General features: G+C 27.5%; 1 pseudogene across 1 annotated transcript in view; it reads left to right on the top strand.

The window, feature by feature from the left end:
* Positions 1-20132, top strand: part of LOC147816760 (beta-ureidopropionase-like) — a 33537-nt pseudogene that overhangs the window by 8864 nt on the left and 4541 nt on the right. Inside the window, exons 4-9 of the transcript XR_015431378.1 lie at positions 3501-3760; positions 6187-6281; positions 7527-7688; positions 10021-10075; positions 12443-12557; positions 17642-17700. The product of XR_015431378.1 is annotated as a beta-ureidopropionase-like (transcript). The remainder of the gene's footprint in view (positions 1-3500; positions 3761-6186; positions 6282-7526; positions 7689-10020; positions 10076-12442; positions 12558-17641; positions 17701-20132) is intronic.

Raw genomic sequence — 20132 nt, 5'->3', positions numbered from 1 at the left:
TATGAATAAGCTATTTTATAATAGGATGATTTAAAAATTTTATTTGTAATGCGGCTCATTTAGTTCCTGAAGAAAGTCCTTTGCTTTTATAGCGTGTATTGATATTAATTGAATTGATTAGACATTTAATACGATCTTTTACTTTACCTATTCGACTAACTACTAATATAATAGCTGGTCACTTAATTATTGGATTGTTTTCAAGAATCAGATTATTAGGGTCATTAGAATTAATTCCTTCCTTAATTTTTCAGAGATTATTATTATTAGAATTTGGTGTAGCTATTATTCAAGGATCTGTATTTAGAATTTTGTTATTATTGTATGCTTTTGAATATTATTAATTATTGGAAAAGCATTATCATCCTTACCATACATTAAATATTTCTCCTTGACCATTATTTATTGGAATTAGAATTTTATCGTTTATATTAGGAAAGGTAAAGATATTAATATATATGTAGAATATAATTTATTAATAGTTAGATTTATAGTAAGAATAACAATTTCGATTTTACGGTGATGAGATGTAGTTCGTGAAAGAACTCATTTAGAATATCATTCTAGAATAGTATTGAGAGGACTTATATTAGGGATAATTTTATTTATTATTAGAGAAGTATTTTTTTTTATTTATTTCTTTTGATCATTTTTTCATTCAAGATTAAGACCTACTATTGAAATTGGTTCATTTTGACCTCCTACTGGAGTAGAAACATTAAATGCTTTTCAAGTTCCTCTATTGAATACTGTAATTTTATTGACTTCAGGGGTAAGAGTAGCATTATGTCATCAAGCTATTTTAAATGAAAATTGAATTATAGCTAAAAATTCTTTATTAGCAACTTGATTATTGGGAATTTATGCAAGGGTTTGAATATATAGAAACTTTATTTGGAATTAGAGATTCTGTATTTGCCTCAACATTTTTTATGGCTACTGGATTTCATGGATTTTATGTTATTGTAGGGACTTTATTTTTAATTGTAATATGAATACGATACGAGTAATAAAAATTCATTTTTGTAGAAGACATCATTTTGGGTGTGAAGCTGCAGCTTGATATTGACATTTTGTTGCTGTAGTGTGGTTTTTTTGTTTTCTGTAGTATATTGATGGGGTTCATAAATAAATAAGTATATTATGTACATTTAATTTCCAATTAAAAGGAGAATATTAATAATATTAATTATTATAATTGTTGTAAAAATTTTAATCATAATTGTATATATATTATTTTATATCATATAAAATAAATTATAGAATAGAATCATCTTCAGGATATGAATGTGGATGTAATTTTATATCTAAGACTCGAGTTTCTTTTTCTTAACGATATTTCTTAAATGGTATTTTATTTTTAATCTTTGATGCAGAAATTGTATTATTATTATGTTTTCCTTTTTTAATATATAGAATGATATTTTCAAAAATATGAATTATGTTTGTATTTATCCCAATTATATCCCAACTACTCACCACCAAGCAGGTCACCCACTAAAAGAAGAAAAATTTAACAATGAAATAAATCGAGATGCTTACATTGAATAAAGTATTTCTAAAATCGCATTTTTGAGAAACGAATTAAGTAGTTTCCTTTTTATTTTCTTTAAATATGTGATGATTTTAAATTTAACGCTCGAGATTTATTGTATTAGTTAGTATTTCACCATTGTGAGAAGAGTCATTAGGTAAAAATGCCGTTCGACAACCACTTTCGGCGCGTTTTTTTTTAAATCGCCAAATTTGAGAATATTTACTTGAGTGATATATTGTATTAGACTTTTCTCAGAGAAACAAATTAGAAATAAATACAAACAAAATTTTCTTATTTTTATTTAATTTGTGACATTTAAAGTAAAAATAATGATACCTTATATTGTCACATATCAATTTAATATTGATGAAAAGCTTTATAACACGATAAATTACGAATAATTGCATTTTAATTACGAATAATGACGCGATAATTTACGAATAAATGCATATTATTGTATATTCTATCATTACTTTTTTCTCTATAATTGCATATAATTAAACATCTGATCCCAATGGTGGGGTTTAATCACAATCCTTCAGAGTTATCAAAAGTTTATTAGTTAGAATGTAATGAATGTAAAATTTACCAAATTTGCTCAAATTTAAGATTTCCTACCTCTATGAAACAAAATATTAAACGAAGTGGTTACTCTTAAGGAATTAATATCAAAGTTTTACACAATGCTTTCCGGTTCATTTTACTTCAAATTTCATTGCAAGAATTGGAATTTATTTACCGTTGAATGCGGATATGAAAAAAAAAAATCCAAACCTGTTTGAAATGCCCTAAAATGCGTTGAAAATGTAAATATAAGAAACAACTCCAATACTCATCAGGTTATAAAACTGGTTTTGATGTCTGATTCGTAAGATTTCGATACCGTTTCAATTTTTCTTAACACAATTATCAATTTCGGATTCCCCATACTAGGATACTTTGGATACTCCCCCATACTTTGGATAAGGGTTAATTATACAAAACACTGCCTGCAAATATTTTGACTCATAAGTTAGGAAATATTTTTTGCGTAGGATCCTAACTAAAGGTCACCATGTTTTAGCTACAACAGGACAATGGCAAGGTAGTAAATGAAAAAAATTTCCCAGAAGGGAACAAACTCAAAAGGTAACATTTGTAGATATCTTAAGTCAAGCCACAATTTATAACTATATTTTTTGCTTTATTTTAAGCCATTCAAAAGCAAAATGTCCCCGTATGAGAAGTATACGACATAACTAATACATTTTCAGCGCTCAACTTCATTGTGTATTTGATACCTGAGGGTTGTTTATGTAGATCACTGTTTATAAATTTGTTTTGTAAATGAATTCCATGATACTAGTGCTAAAACACGATAATATATTATTTAGTCTGGTCCTGAGTTACTTATACTACTTATGAATACGTGATTTATGTAATGAACTGTAAGGGTTCATTACTTATTGAAGAATAAAGCTTAATTATCTATTTAATCTTAAGGGTTCATTATTACAGTTTATTTGATATGACACATAAAACAATGGTTAAAACTGTCAATTGTCAAAAACTTGCCAACCCGGGTTTTTTTCTATAGTGTGAATTTGCTGACTTGTGAGATAAATTTTATTTCAGTTATATCTAATCACAAATTGTTCAAAGAATTAAGATTGGGAGAAAAAAAACACCAAAATAGTTCCCAAGAAATACGAAATACTTTTTTTGTTTATTAAAGCAGAGGTTTGTCAGAAATCTCAGGCAAAAAATAAGCCTTCATTCAGAAATAATAAGTAGTATTGGTTATGATAAATAGAAGAAAAATACGTAAAAATGACATACTAATGGTATGTACAAAAGTAGAGGAAAAGTATGTACTACAAATGTATTTCCTCAATTGTCTAAAAAAATACTTTAAACATTTTGAGGTATTTTTCAGTATTTTTTCTTTTATTTATTTAATTTTAATTATTTTTGAATTTTTCAGAAAACTAGAATTTTCTGAAGGTGTTTTAGCTGAAACCACTAGCAAAAATCTTGAACTGAAAGGTTATGTTTTTGATGCATTACCTGAAGATCTCCGAGTTCCCCGTCTTGTTCGAGTTGGTCTTGTACAACATGCGATTGTAGAACCTACTACTGCACCAATATCAAGACAAAGAGAAGCCATTCATAATCGTATTCGGGAGATTGTTGAAATAGCAGCACAGTGTCGAGTTAATATTATATGCTTCCAAGAAGTATAGAGTAAGAGAATGCTTTTTTCATATTTCAAGAATAGTTTATTAGTTTACAGTTTATTAGTTTAAAAGAATAGTTTTTTTTTATTATTTGGAACATTAATCTCAGAGCATTTTAATATAGAGTGGGAGAATTAAGGTTCTTTTTTCAGAAATAATGAAGTGTTAATTTTATGTGTTACTTAATAGAAAAGCAATTTAATAGAAATGATGGATTCATTCCAATTTGATCCGGTAACTTGTACAATTTTTAAATGAGAACATGTTTTTCAACTTTTTTATGTCAACAAAAACTCAATCTCCTTTCATTCTAATAACTTTGGTATATTCATTTGAAGTTTTATTGTCTGTTATTGAGTTTTCCTATACTTAGCTTATATGCTTAAAAAACATATTTTATATATCTCCCAATTTAGTTAGTTTGTTAAAAAAAGTCGAAAGAAAGTTTTTGATGTAAAAGATTAGTTGAAAGAAGTAGGGAATTTCAATTAATTTATAGAGAAAAAAAATCCCTTTTGTTCATCTAGGGCATAGGTCACCAAACTTTTTTGATCATCGGCCCCTATATAATTTTTCGAAATCTCCATCGACCCCCATAAAAGTAATTTTCTGTTAATTAAGATAAAACTCTATTAGATACTGTGTTTGTACATTTATTTTATGATTTAAACATTTATTAAAGTAATAGTACATTGTGTAACAATAGTTTTATGAAAAATATATTAATCTTGAAATTTAAATACCTTAATATTTATTAAATAATAAGTAATTATAAATAAGTGGAAATAATAAGTGAAGTAAATACAGATTTATTGCTTCTTAACCAATGAGATGAGTGTGCCTGGTGTTTTTTTGCAAGGTTCGCTATATTGGGTTCAAAATTGGTCAATTTTAATTTTAAATCCCCTCGTAACTCCACATTTAATTTATTCCTGTACTTTGTTAAGATTGAATTTACGTGACTGAAACCGGCTTCAACCATATAGGAACTTGGAAAAGCTAGAATAAAAAGGCTGAGCTATTTCATAAAGTTCTACATATTTTTGCATCATATTTATATTTGTTCGAAATTTACTTATTGTTAAATTTTTAAAAAGCGTCTTTGCTTCAAGATCCGATAATAATTCAGCAAACTCATCTTGCAGGTTGATGTCCACGTTTTTGATGATGCGTTTATTAATTTATGTTCTATGAAGAAATTGATATTAAGTCAATTATAAAAAAAATTCACAAATTTTACATACTCAATTAGATATGTGTGATTTACGTATTAAGAACTGCTTTTTCTTTGACCCCCAATCGGCCCTTCCGATTCGGATCGACCCCCATTCGACCCCCTGGCACAGATCGACCCCCACTTTTGTTAAATAGACCCCTGGGGGTCTATATAGACCACTTTGGTGACCTCTGATCTGGGGGAATTCATTCTAAAAGAAGAACAAGTTGATACAAAAACTGAACGATATAGTTTGTGATGCCACACTAAGCATTGTATATTTACTAGGTTTTAAAATTTCGTATATTTTTTTTAATCATTCTTAATCAAATTTTAATTAAATTAAACCAATTATTTAATTTTTATACATTTTATAAAAAGCTAATATAAAATAATCTTATTCTTATCAATCAATGTAACAGCTAATTTTTTATTTCAAGTCTCTGATAAATCACCAACCATGGATCTCTTCAAATGACTGTCCACTGGGAACAATTCATTCACTTTAATTTTGAATTATTAGTAGTTGAATCAGAGGCTTCGGCCTCCTGATCCGTCAAATAGATATCTTTACAAAGTATTCTTGACGCGAAGAGAATAATTTTTTTGATTCCTTTGAGGGACTTCTTTTCTTTATTTTTATAATTTTAGAATGTGGCTATGTTCAATTTAAGTTTTACATTATAAATCAATTTTGTCTAAATGATTTTATTAATTTTTCTGGGATAAATATCCTTACATTGTATCCAAATTGAAATGTATCTGAAACGGCCATAATACTTTAATTCTACAAAGAAATTACCTCCCACTAACCCCTATGAACTAGGAATTTGAACTAAACTGCTACTACATAGTTATTAATGTTTTGGGATTATATTTCTGGTGTCATAAAGTCATTTTTGACGATACAAGTGTCATAAGCATGTTTGGTTTGAATTGTCAAAAATTTGTTTAATGATCTAAGAATAGAAGGCAAAGGTTAGTCAGTGGGGAAAAAAAGATTATGTCTATAAACAGTATGAAACTGTCAAGCACGAAAACATACCAAACTTATGCATAATCTAGCATACATATTTTTTTTTTACAAAAATCAAAATTTATAAACATTAAAAAATTTTATTGTCAAAAATATTAATATTTTGTGGATGTGGTAATTTTCTGAATATAAATTATCTGAGTAGTAAACTAAGTGTGATACAATGTTTAATATTTTATAGCAATGCCCTTTTCCTTTTGCACTGGAGAAAGATATCCGTGGTGTGAATTTGCTGAAAATGCAGAAAGTGGTCCTACGACACTCCTTTGTGCAGAGGTAATTTATAAAGGTTTTAGTTCTATGAAAGAAATGAGTATTATGTTTTTTAAATGTTCAATACACATATTTGATTTTTAAACAGTTTATCTTGTTTATTTAACTCTATTGAAAATAAGTTATTTTTCCTCTCCATGTGTATATAATTGGTATAAAAAAATAAACATATAAGTAGTAAAAGTATTTTTTTTTTCATAATGACACTTTTGAAAATTCTTCCACTAATCAACCATCAATAATTAGGTGAATATCGAAGGATTTATGAAATTTCCATAAAGGTTTACTGATAGGATGCTAATTAGAAAAAAATATATGAATAATTTATGAAGCAAACACATTGACATATGAATAGTGTAATATCGCACTCTGTCCAAAGAATAATTTCTCAGAGTCCCAGACTCCAACAAAGGAACGTCTTTTCCCCACAGCCACTTCGTGCTAACTCTCACATATCTTTAAACAAGTAATAATATAAATTTACTCAAAAAAATATATAAATATAATTAAAAGAAAATTAAATAAAGTTGTGTGTTTACAGAGCAGTACTTCATCAGGGGACACACTGTCTGTAAACACACAGGAGCCTTTCTGTTGTTAGTGGCAAAGCCAAAACTAACAGTGCCCCGAGGGCCCCTAATGAAAATTCAAGCATAAAGAATAATAATAATAATAATTACCACATTAAATAAATATCTACCATAATAACATTCATGAAAAACTTTGTAATAAAATCACCTTTACTGAAACAAATATACAAAACATTTAAAAGACATCAAAAAAACCGCCCCCAAAACACATAAAAACAGTTACAGTTAGTAAAAGTGAAGAAGAATTTCCTTATAAATTCCAAATCAGCTCAAAATTTATATTGTGCTGACACCTAGATAAAAAAACAAATTAAAGAGCAATAGAATCCAAGTGCCGCCATCTATCTAAAAAATCCCAACAATTTTGAAAAAGAAAACATATTCCCAATAAATTTTGTAAATGAAAACAAATTCCAAAAATTTCAAGATGCAAATCAAATTGTTTTTCAATTGTGTCAAATTGTTTCAAAATCTTTAGTCACTACATCTACACTTGATCACTGCTCCATCACAACATGGAGGCATGACAAATAGTTTAATATAACACGACAATATGACTAATGTGGTTTCACAATATACTTGTTATAGTTAACATATTTAACATCCCAAAATAAGAAACTATTTCAATATATTAATTGTGTTTTTTTATATTTTGTAGTTAGCTGCAAAACACAATATGGTTATTGTATCTAATATTCTTGAAAGAGATGAAACTTATGGAGATACAATATGGAATACTGCTGTTGTCATTTCAAGCTCTGGAGCATATTTAGGAAAATCTCGCAAGAATCATATACCACGTGTTGGCGATTTTAATGAAGTAAGTTTTCAATTAATAAAAATATTTTTCTTATTTATGTTATTAAAGAAAAATTGTAGATAGTTTGAGATTATCAGTTGAAAAAAGTTGTCTGTTGTTATAAAAAAAAGTTGCCTGTTGTTGTTTTATTATCACTGTGTTACAACAACAGCAAAAAATGCTTCAATTTATGCATAGTTTCATGTTTAGCAAATATTTCCTATGAGCAGAGATTCGGGCATGTCCTACATGCTCCAATCAACTAGACTACTTCAGTCACCTTCTGAAATCTCACAAGAATTGACTGTATAAATTACATTCTTAAACTTGACAATTCAAGTTATCTTGTTTCTTAATATAATTCTGGTTAGAAATATGTTATTTAAACATATTTTAAGGAAATATTTTTTTAAAAAAATTAAATTTAAAAGATATTTTTTTCAATATGAAATTTAGTCAAAGACTATTAAATGTGCTATCATAAATTTATTCTGTGATTTAAAACAGTGTCTGGCATTTTGTTAAATTTATACCTGAAGCATTTGATTCCTATAAGCGGATGATCACTAATAGTATAACTAATTTGCATAAGAACAGAATAATATTAGTTTTGCTCTACAGTATGAGCATAACTGTAAAATAGGATTCAGTTATTCATATTTGTGCAAATTTATAAAGCTTAACTTTCCTTTGGAAATTTCAAATAAGTCAGTAGCTAAAATTTAATGTTAAAAGAGTTGAAGCTAATCCTAGTAAAAGTCAAAGAGAACCTTTTCTATTTATCTGTCAGAATAGGTATAAAACTGAAAGCTAGTCCCTATTTTGATTAGAAGAAAATTCCTCATATCCTGACATCAGGCCCTTCTGCATTCTGACAAACCCTGAACCGCATGTCTAGAGAGGTTGAAAATAATTTGACGTATAAGGGCAAGAGGAAAAGAACCTAGCGTTGTAATAAAACACCTGATAAAGGAAAATTTCCTTGAAAGCAGACGAAAGGCATTGTAGTGCACCTTTCGACTTAACAGCTTTATTTCACTTTTCAGTTAAACAGTTTTATGTCACTCTTTGATTTGATGGTCCTGCATTGGACTGATTGTAAAGACACGGTTCCCAGTAGAACACCAAAGTCAAGCATGAATGGCTTCGGTCAGTAAGCGGGTGGGTGACAACTTTGATCAGACTGCTTAGGGACCGAGGGTGAAGGTATTGGTCCTCCTTAAACTGTTCTACCATAAAGTGCTTGACCTTGCACAGTTCGATGGGCTACCAAAGCAGGGGAGCTATCCACTCTGCAGAGGATCAAAATTGCGATGGCATGTCTTCAGATCATTCTCCGGGATGTTTCCCAGACCGTTGCCAATAGCCCATTGTGCAGCTCTTGTGTGACGTAAATAAAGTACCTGCCTTTGTTTTGATTTAGATTTCTTGCTGTCATGAATCTGTTAACAAAAAAAATTGAATAATGCCATAATTGATTTTGTACTTGTAAATTTGATGATAAACAAATGGTTCCACTAATAAGTTTATAAGCTGACAAGGACTTTAATTCGCTAACTTAAAATTTAATCTTTCAAAAATCACAATGGCCAATTATCAATTTTCAAAACCTCTAAGAAATCATTGAATATTATCCTCTTGAATTGTGAAATATTAAAATAATAAAAACTGAAAAATTCAAATAAAATTATTAATGATTATTATTCAATGCTAAATTATTATTTATTAAAATGTCATTTTCAGGCTTTGAAAATTCATTCTACTTAAGGAAAATTGACAACACTTGTATGAAATTAATTAATATTGATGACACTAACTGGAATGACGCTAATTATATTTTGAAATGCTTTACATTTTTAGTATAATTAAGGTTAATTTTATATGCAATTTAATACCTACTTACAATCCGTTAAAATTATTTTGTGCATACTTCCCTTCTCTTAATGGTTACAGTAAACATTACCTATATCATATGTCATAGATTGCTATTATTATTTGAGCTAATTTTTGAGACTCTCATTTTTATGTCAAAAAGTAATTTTGATAATAAAATTTATGATAATAAAATTCATGATAATTCAACATCTGACACCATGAGTATCTTAAGAATTGCACTAATGCTCATCTTATAACAAAAATTTAATATTTAAGGCTTTTGACAGTTTTAGACATAAATTTTTGGATTAGAATTTTGGCCATGACAGTTTAAATCATGTTTAAAACATTAAAAACAATAATACGAATGAAATAAAATTAATTACCAACACTATTATTTGTAATTAACCTGCTAAGGGTATTTTTCTATCTCAACAATTTTATGTTATATTTTCAATATATGCGTATTTTGTTTTAGTCTACTTATTACATGGAAAGTGACTTACGGCATCCTGTATTTCAAACTCGTTTTGGTGAGTATGGATAGTTTTCTTTTAAAATATATGATAATGAGTTTTTAATGTACACTTTTGTTTATTCCTCTATTCAACTAAATTTATCCAACCTCAACTTTAAATTTTAAGTCTAAAACGTGTAAGCATAGGTTTGATCCCCAAAACACATTGATGACTCGATTACACCGCTTAGAATATAGATTAGTCTCACTAGTCTGGTTTTACAATCCAGCTTTGTGCATTACATTAGTTGCAACCTCTCTTTGGGTTTTAAATAATTTTTTTTAAACTTGTTTTTTTTGTCGTTTCTCATAGTTTTTGGAAAAGATTATTTCAAATTTTTTTTATTTTCTTAATTTTATTTAACTCTATATATGTGTGTAGTTAAGTGCTTATAATAATTTAAAGCTAATCTTAAATATGATAGTATGTTAATTTTTATATTTATTTAATACTCAAAAGTAGAATAGCAAATTTTTTTAGAACCTTTTTACATTTTTTTATTAGTGATATGATTTATTAGTTTCATTACTCATTTAATATATTTTAATTGGAATTGAAATAGGCAATCTTTATACAAAAATAGCGCTTATAGTAGTAAATATCTGTGGTTAACAAATGCCAGTCTTTGCTCGTATTTAAAAAAAAATTAAATTACGAGAAAAAAGCAATTTTTTGCTTTCACAATACCTAGATCTATTTTTATGTTACAGTGTGTTATAAACCTACATTATTGTTAAAATCAATGTTTCAGTTTGTAAAACTTGCTATTTATGAAACAAATAAATCAGAATAATAAATATTTAGAATAAGTTAAAAACTCTTCCAAATTCTTAAACAGTTGTAAAATATTTTAAGTCTAATTTATAATGAATACATCCCAAGCCTGACATACTAACACAATGTTTGTAAAATGAAATGCTTAATTTTTATTTTAAATTTTCTTATGATTGTTTTTTTATTTAAGCTCAGAAAAGAATTACGAAGAAAAATTGAAAAGTAATTTCAAATTAAGAAAAATGTTTGTTGCTAAAGAATTAAGTTATTTCTTAAATTGTACTGCATAAAATTAAATGATTTAACAAGAAAAGCTTACACTGTCTGCTTAATTGTAATAGATTTTTTTTTCTATTTCATCAGCATCGACGTTTTCAATTCTGTTTTAGCTTTTTGTTTGTTTTTAATGTTAATTTAAAAAGTATTTAGCAGATTTTTTTTGTCTTTTAGTGATGGCAATTTTTTACACTCTATTTTACTTTATGAAAATTTAAACTTGTGTTTCTAACATAATAATTTTTTTAAATTTTTAAATAAATAATTTTATATTGTATTATTTAACAGCATGACGTTTTAAGATTTAAAAATTTTTATGATTGCTGAACTTTTTAAATTGAAAATTCAAAAACCTTAGCTCTAGTATTTCATAAATGCATAGAGTATAAAGAAGGAATCTTGTGTAAAAGTGTATCTTTGATTTTAATTAAATCCCTAGAAAAAGTATGCTTGATATTTATACTTAATAAATTTTATTTCATATTTTCTCTCAGAAAAGGAAACTGTGAAAAAATGCACTATTTTTGATTTACTGAGATTTAGACTTCAAATTATATAAAAAAAAATGAACAATTCAAACTTGTATTGAAATTTTTTCATGGATATCATTAGGAAATTCTGGGGAAATCGATGCAAGTTTAAACTAAAAAATAATATCAATATCACTGGGGTACAAATTTTTTGTTGCATTTATACAAATACTTGATCTTGCCTAATTTGGGTGTGGGAATTTCTACTCTGAAATAAGTTTGGTGATTGAAGGTAAATATTTTTTTAAAATCACATTTTTAGTTAATTTTTTTTGTTAAAATGTTCAATTTTTAAGACATTGTATGTAATAAGGAGTCATGTAAATGTGAGGATGATTTTCTTTGGCAGTTAGCATACATAATCAGGATTAAAATTGCATAGGCACTTCCCTATTATGACCTGTTCAAAAGTATACAAAGAAACAGTTTATAATAGAGTAGCACTCCAAGCGGAATATGATTTTCCCCGGCATGGGTTCCTATGCAATGTTTATCCAGATGATGTGTCCTATCTCCCTTAGAAGTTTGTCACAACATATATGTGACCCCTTGTTTATTTTTACATTTGAATTGTACATTTTGCTAAAAATGTCCATTTAAAAAAGAATTGCTTGTAGAGAGAATCCGATTGCTGATTTGAAACTGGCGTTCTGAAAAATCTCATACAACAAAATTTTTTTTTTCCTTATTGTAATAAGCTTATATTAAAATGAATCCGTTGTATTGCATCTATAAGGAAGATGGACTTCCTAAATTATCCTACAACTTATGAAACAAATTATAAAATTGACTTCGTTTTCAGGAAAAAATGCAATCAACATCTGTTATGGAAGGCATCATCCGCAAAAGTGGATGGTTTATGGACTTACTGGTGCTGAAACTATTTTTAATCCATCAGCTACTATTGGAGACTTAAGGTAAGCTAAACACATATTTTTTTTAGTTTGCTGTCAAAAGTAAAAGAAGTGTATTGATAAAACTTAATGTTTTAAGAATATGCATGTCCTAAACATTCTAAGTGAAATTTTTAATAAAATATTTTTCTAAATCAGTATTCTCAAAATATATTACGGGTTTTAATTACTATTGGTTATGGTTACTGGTAATGTCTTTTATGATAACTGTTATGTATTAAGTAATACAGCGAATAGTTGATAATAATACACAATTAATAATATATAATGTGACCAGAGATTTAATAATTGTTGTATTCATTAGTGTATTTTATTCAGTATCATTGATAGGCACTTTAATTAAACTGCAATTTTATGGCGTTTTAATTTTTGATAAACTCCCTGAAAACAGAAAGTTTTTGTTCTAAACATTGGAAAGCAGCACCACTGCTGCAGAGATATTCGTTCCCTTTGACCAGAGATGAATTATCCCAGCTGTCTGCGGCTAATTAGTGGAAACCATTAACAGCGCAGTCGCAAAAGTTGAGGTGACATTTCATTATCATTCGAAGAGCTTTTTTGGCTGCTAGAACATAACCATCTAGATGGTTATGGCTAGAACCAGGAGAAAACAAACAAGCTCATGTTGCGGGGCGGCATATGGATTTCTCCTGGTTGACTATAACGTATTTTTTTAACTATAAATATTTCTTTTTTTCCCTTAAATTTAATATTAAGTGCCTTTTCGTTTATATCATGTTTAAATTATATATGTATTAAATATTCTCGAAATGTTATGTGCACCAACCTTATCACTAGATTATCAAAATTATGCTATCTTGATTTTTACATAACTAATAAACTTAGTAACTCTAATAATGTTGACTATCATTTCAGCCTGAATGAACATCTTTCTAATAAGGTCTTTATAAAGCAAATATTTTTGTTTTGTTTTGGATTTAACATCCTAGTTTTTACTTGGTAGCTTAAATCAATCTTTACTTGTCTTGTCTTTTTGCTTATGTTGTATCTTAAGTTTTTATCTATACAATCACAATACTAATCATAATAAATAGATACAACATAACTAGTTAATATTTTACTTCTTAAAAAATTACTTTCGAAATTTCGTTAATATTCTCTCTTGTTGATTAATCTTAAAACAATAGTATAATAATTTTTAAGGTTTTATTTATTTAATTGCATGTTGTAAATGAGTAAATTTTCAACATTTCTAACTCTAAAATAAATTTAAGTACGGATATTAATGAATTAAATATTTTTTGTAGTGAGATAAGCTAATTTTATGCATTCACATTTCATAGTTTTGTGTATAACTATTTATGAAGCCATGATTTGTGAATTGGCAGATTTGAAATAATGAAATTATATATAACTATATTTAAATTGACGAGTTTCACTAAGCAGGCTTGCTGGTAGTGACCAGTGGCATTAGAAACAACAACAACAATATAAATTTTAATTTATACTTTTAGAAAAATGTTATCAGAAATACATATTGTGAAATTGTATGTAAAAAAAAAGAAAGAAAAGAAAGAGTTTAATTTTTTATATATTCCATTCCACTAACATACCTGCCAACTTTTGATCCCTTCCATTATGATTTTTCCCAGTGGTAGTAAAAAGGAATTAAAATTTCAATTGTTAGTACAAAAATAAGTTGTATTTCAAGAAGCTTCAGCTGACAACCATGATAGTAACACATATTAACATATATGCTTAATTTCTTTAAGAATACTGGTTATGAAAATAATTTAAAATATTAATTTATAAAAGAAAAAATAGTGTATATTTACTACCACTTTAAATATAAAAATAAAATTTTACGCCAAATGCGCAAAAGCTGGCAGGTATGCACTAACATATAACAAATTGTAAATTAAGATTGTTTCAAACTTATTAAATCAAATAGAAATTATTTATTCTTATTTAAGTTTTTTTTTAAATTAATTTTTCCAAAATCTATATAACTTTTGATTTAAATTATAGTTAAACTGCAAATTTCAAATTAAATTTTCGAATGTTTTTTTTTCTTCATTTTTACATCAAATATTAGAAATCAATTACATCAGAATACATTGATCTTTCTTTTCTTTTCTTGAATTGTTTTTTTTCGCATAAAATTTTTAACAACTTTTTTAAAACAAAACATAATAAGACAAACAATTTTGATGTAATAAGCTAAAAATGTTTTTTTTCCACTTAATTCAAAGCAGTTTGCTTAAAAAGGTTTAGCCCAATTTTCCCACCAATTAGTCTATTTATTTTAATCTGTAAGAAATTGGTTTCTCACTATGTTGCTCAATTCAGAGAAAGAAAAATTTCTTTTTCTCTTAAAGAAAATTTCTTTTTCTCTTAAAGAAAAATTTCTTATCACTCAAATGCTAGTTAATGCTACTATTATAAAGCACCAAATTGCTTCTTCCTTATCAAGGTTGCTATTAAACTTCTCATTCATTCTGATGCAATTTTCTCCACTAATGTTTTTATAAATCTGTTTCTTACTATATGTATACATTTATACTTATTTAATTCATCTTAAATAAGATTTTTTTAAGGCTTATTCTAAATAAAATTAAATGCATCATTCTTTTAACAAGAATACATTAAGTGGCAATATGGTTAAAGTAATTGTGATCCAAGGCATATTTATATTATTATTTTTTCTCTTATCCACAGTTTGTTAACATGTTTAAATATAATGAAACTTTCTTTTCCAATTATTTCTTTTGTTAAAATCATGAATGATTTTGAACAAAAAGTATGCATAATATCTTCAATTGATGTAATATATTAATAGTTAACCCATGTGGTCCATAGAGACATGATGTGCTGCTATTGCCAATAGCTATTTTACTTGTGCATTGTGTTTAATGTTTATATTTAATTTAATTTGTATTTATTTCTGTGATATTTATTATTCTACTTCCTTAATGTCAGTTGTTTAGTTACATTGTAATATCGTTATAATGGTTTTAATTAAAATAGGTTAAATACATTTTATTTAATTAATATGTATCACTTTCAAATTTGATTTATATTTATGAATTATTCATTTTTCTGCTTTTTTATTAGTTTTTGTTTATCTACATTGCTATATTATAAAAATGGTTTCCATAGTTTAAATTATATGTTAACTTTTAAATTAATTATTTTTTTTTGACATTTCTTGGTAAATTATATGAGCTCCAATGTATAAATAAATGCTCCCAGCATTAAATAAAATTGTCTTCAAATATAAGGAGTCTTGAATACACCACTGGGAATTTTTTTTGTACTTAAAATTCTCATTTTTCTTTAATAGAATCTAACAAAGATGGTAACTAAAAATTAAAATTATGCCCTGTGCGATGATAACTGAAAATTGTAAATATTTTTTGCTTGTATGGTGTTTCTACTAGAAATTTATTGCATCAAAATCGTTATTATTTATAATCGTTATTGTAAATTTATTCAAAATCGTTAATAGGCAATAAGTATAAAAGTATAACCTCTTCGATTCTTTTGGAAAATTTTCTTGGTTGTACACATTTTTATTTATGTATTACAATCGTATTGTGTTAATATGCTGGAATAGCCTGGTATTCTCTTGTGTAAAATCAATTTTAATGTTATTCGTGTTTTGATAGAGGTTTCGTTTCTCTGATAAATTAAATCAAACAAACAGTAATTTATGTAAACCAGGGATACAATGAAATTGCGTAAAAATTTTTAAATATTTATCTAATTAGAAAAAATAGTCTTCTTTAATTAATTAAAAACTTCATGTTCCAACATTCTATAGCTGGTACAAGAAATTTCAAAATTACTAAAATGTTCTCCAACATATTAGACATAGTATCAATTATATCATAAAAATCATTTTTAAAAATTTAGAATACATTTTGAAATAAAGAACTTTTTTTACATGGTTCAAAACATCATTTACAAGCATTAAAATTTATTCACCGCCCCCTACGCCCTAAACATGCTTCCAAACCACCTGAAAATAAATTATTCAATCGTAAATTAAATCGAAATGGCAACAGTATCTTAAATAAATCAGTGATACAACGGAATTACATAGCGAATTTTATGTATTTCAAGAATTTCGTATAATGAAAAGTGGAGTAACTATGGGACTCTTTTTTTAATTTTTTTCTTTAATACATAGTTTAAATTTCAATATAGAGCTCTGAATTTACAAAGTACATTTGAAAAACTTTTTCCAATATAATAAATAAAACATTATGGAAAATATTTAAATAGAAAATTCTACATTTCCAATTTTGGTGGAACTTGACATTACTAACTCTGATCGTAAATTTTAAGTAAAGAAATATACTTCAGATATATTTTAAGTAGCAATAGCCGTTACTGAAAAAAGATGGAACATTTAGAAGGGAATAATGTTATATATTCGAGTGGTCTGCAATATTTTTTCGAATAAAGTAGTACAAGACTAGGTACATGATGAGAAAAGAGTCGAAACCTGTAGATTATGTCTTGTTACAGCATCTTGATTTTAGTAATAATTTAGTTTTAAAAACAATGTTTTTTTTCTCAAAACAATTAGTAAGAGAAGCAATTAATCATGTCGAGCAAGTATTAAGAAAATCAAAATTGAACATAATTGCAATTGAGCAATTTAAAATTTTCTTTTGAAAATTTTACTACCGAGTACAGAGGTCAGTACAATCCTGGAATCCACTAGCTGCATTTTGTATTTTTAAGATGGATTTTAAAACTGAAAAAAAGAGGATTTTTTTTATCACTGATATTTTTTTATGTGTTCAGTGTTTTACAAAAATTATTCTAAGGAATACATTAAATCATTCCTGTTTGTTGAAAAAACTAATTTGTTTTAGCATTTGATTTCCTTAAAAAAGGCTGTAAGTGCTGAGGGGACTAACTAGAGTCGGTTTCATAAAGTAAGAATTTCCTCATGACATGTAAAAAATTACGTGAACTCATGGACTAATACCAGGAATTATTTTAATTACGCTATTAATTTAGCGCTTTGTTTGAAAAATACGACTTTGAAAATGTCTTGTATTGTTAACAAAAAGATTCTTATTTAAAACTAAAGCTTACTTTTTGTCTTTCAGATTTTATTCTCTCGAATCCATTCAGCAATGCAAGAAAGTTCCTTTGAATAATGAACAGGGTAAGATTTTTACATTTAATTACACTTTTTTAAATACTTATAACTGTGAATGCAAATTATCTTACAACAATGTATCATTTTGACAATTCAAAACACACTTTTAAAAACTTGATGTGTTCAATTATGTCCAGACTATCTTACAACAATGTGACATTTACACAATTCAGAACTTTTAATACTTGATGTGTTGAATTTATGTCGATGGCTTTATAAACATGGGTGCCACTCTTCAATCCTGGGGATTCAGCTGTTGCTCGCTTATTGTAATTATTCAGGTTGCTTATATTCAGCTGTTGCTCGCTTATTGTACTGCTCTTTTCACTTTTTCCAAGCATTTTGAAATGCTGACCAAAGTTAAGATTATTAACTCATTGGGATACTCTAAGAAATTTGTTGAGCTTATAGATTAACATTTTAAAACATCCTTATTCAATAATAAAGAAAAATATTCCTTTTACAACGATAATCTTTATCATTAATTACTTATATTCATTATCTAATGATAATTTCAATAAGCTCAAAAATTTATAGCCATTTAATGAAAAATGTTGAGCTCATATAATTAACAAGAATTATTTTAGGAGGTCATCAACTCAGTGTAATTCAATTAAAAATTCTATTCTTGAATAATGCAGGAATTCCTCACTAATCACAGGTTTACAAGTTGCCTGAATAATTACAAGTTTTGGAGTAGTTTATAAAAAATTATAACTTATAAGAAATATTCAAATTTTTGACTCGAATAAAAATATTGCTATGTTAATATTCCTACTTAAGTAATACTTATTGCATACCTTCCTATTTGATAAATTACATTTTCAATTCAGGTGTTACTTTTTTAATAACGCAAATACTAGACCGTTGAATTAATGTATATGAAAAAAATACTTATAAAAAATCGAATACTTATAAAAAGAGAAAAATAAGAATGCTTACAAATTTTAAGTCAGTTATCGGTTTTCGATCTCTGCTCAGCACTATTTACTGATTTAATCTTTAAACTATATCGTTTTCATACGCGCTGAGACAAGAACAAATTTTTTTTTAAATAGAAACCAGTTTTTCACAACAAGCTATCTATATTAAGCAGTAACTAAAACATTTGGCTCAGTTCAGACAGTACATTATACACTTAATTAATAATAACAATCATTGTAAATGTAATTCGATTGTCTCCTTAAAAAAATTGAGGCTATTTTGCAATGACAATTGACCAATTCTTGAATTAGCTTCACAGCTCTTTCTGACAAATCATTCACTACTTTGACAAAAGGGAACATATGTCTCAGATTCTTGATAATTAGGGATCATTATTCCATTCGTTAATATCTTTTCTAACCAGTCGGGGCCAAATCCCATGCTGTGAACAAAAACCAGGATAGTTAATCTTGTAGTAAATATTCTGTGAACACCTTTTCAGATACTTTTCTATCATCTTTTCTGAGGACCAAAAGTTTCAGAAGAAGGGTTAAAATTTGGGGAACTACAAGTTGATACTCATATTAATTAATCAAGATATAAATATTAATATAATCATTTTACTATTACTAGAAAAAAACTCTTGATAACAACGGTTGGAAGCTGTGTTACAGTATATAAGAAAAAAAATGCATTACTTGTTATAATGTTACGGTAAATGACCGAAATTTGTGATTTTTTGTAACCGTCGTTGAACAGCCGACCCAATTTTTGCGTTTACGACTGCTAATGTTCAACAACACAGCCTTGAAATTTTGAACCCAATCCAGAAGACACAAGGAATCAACTATTGGGAGAAATTTGCCTCCTTGGTGGAATTTTTGATGGAGCTAACCCTTTTTTGCGTTACATGGAGTGGAAAACCACGAAAACCTGCTTCGGTTAGCCTGACGGCAAGATGACTCTAACCCATTATCCGTCTACCACTGAGGATATTTCACATCAGCACTGTGGTCTATGTAAACTGGATGCGGAATTCATATCGACCAGCTATCGCGGGGATTCGAACCCGCTGTTCATCTCATTGCAAGGCGAACGCTCTATCCCCTGAGCCATCCCGGCCCCGAAATTGGTGATTGTTGCCTTCCATCGGTACATGTTGATAACACGTAGTCACTTTAGTAAATGTCCGAAATACACTCTAGGTCTAGTTATGTGCCATTGCCCGGTATACATTTCCCCTGTATGACATACATCAATGTTTTTTGTAAGATCAAGTGCCACTGCCTAGTATGCATTTGCCCGGTACTGTGAACACTGATGTTTCTCCTAATCTATCCTCAGCAGGTATTAAAATCTGGAATAAATAAAATAATAACAATGAATAAATTAATATTAAATAGGGTATAACAAGTATTTCGGACATTCACCAAAACGACTATGTGATTGTTGATATTCACCGATGAAAGTCGACATTCGCTTGACTTCGGTCATTCATGGGGACAATATTGTTG

This window comes from Parasteatoda tepidariorum, chromosome 1 (genome assembly GCF_982258835.1).
Source record: "Parasteatoda tepidariorum strain Cologne lab strain chromosome 1, Ptep-v5.0, whole genome shotgun sequence".
Taxonomy (NCBI): domain Eukaryota; kingdom Metazoa; phylum Arthropoda; class Arachnida; order Araneae; family Theridiidae; genus Parasteatoda; species Parasteatoda tepidariorum.
Note: the sequence above shows the minus strand (reverse complement) of the source record. Positions and strands in the feature narration are given on the sequence as shown.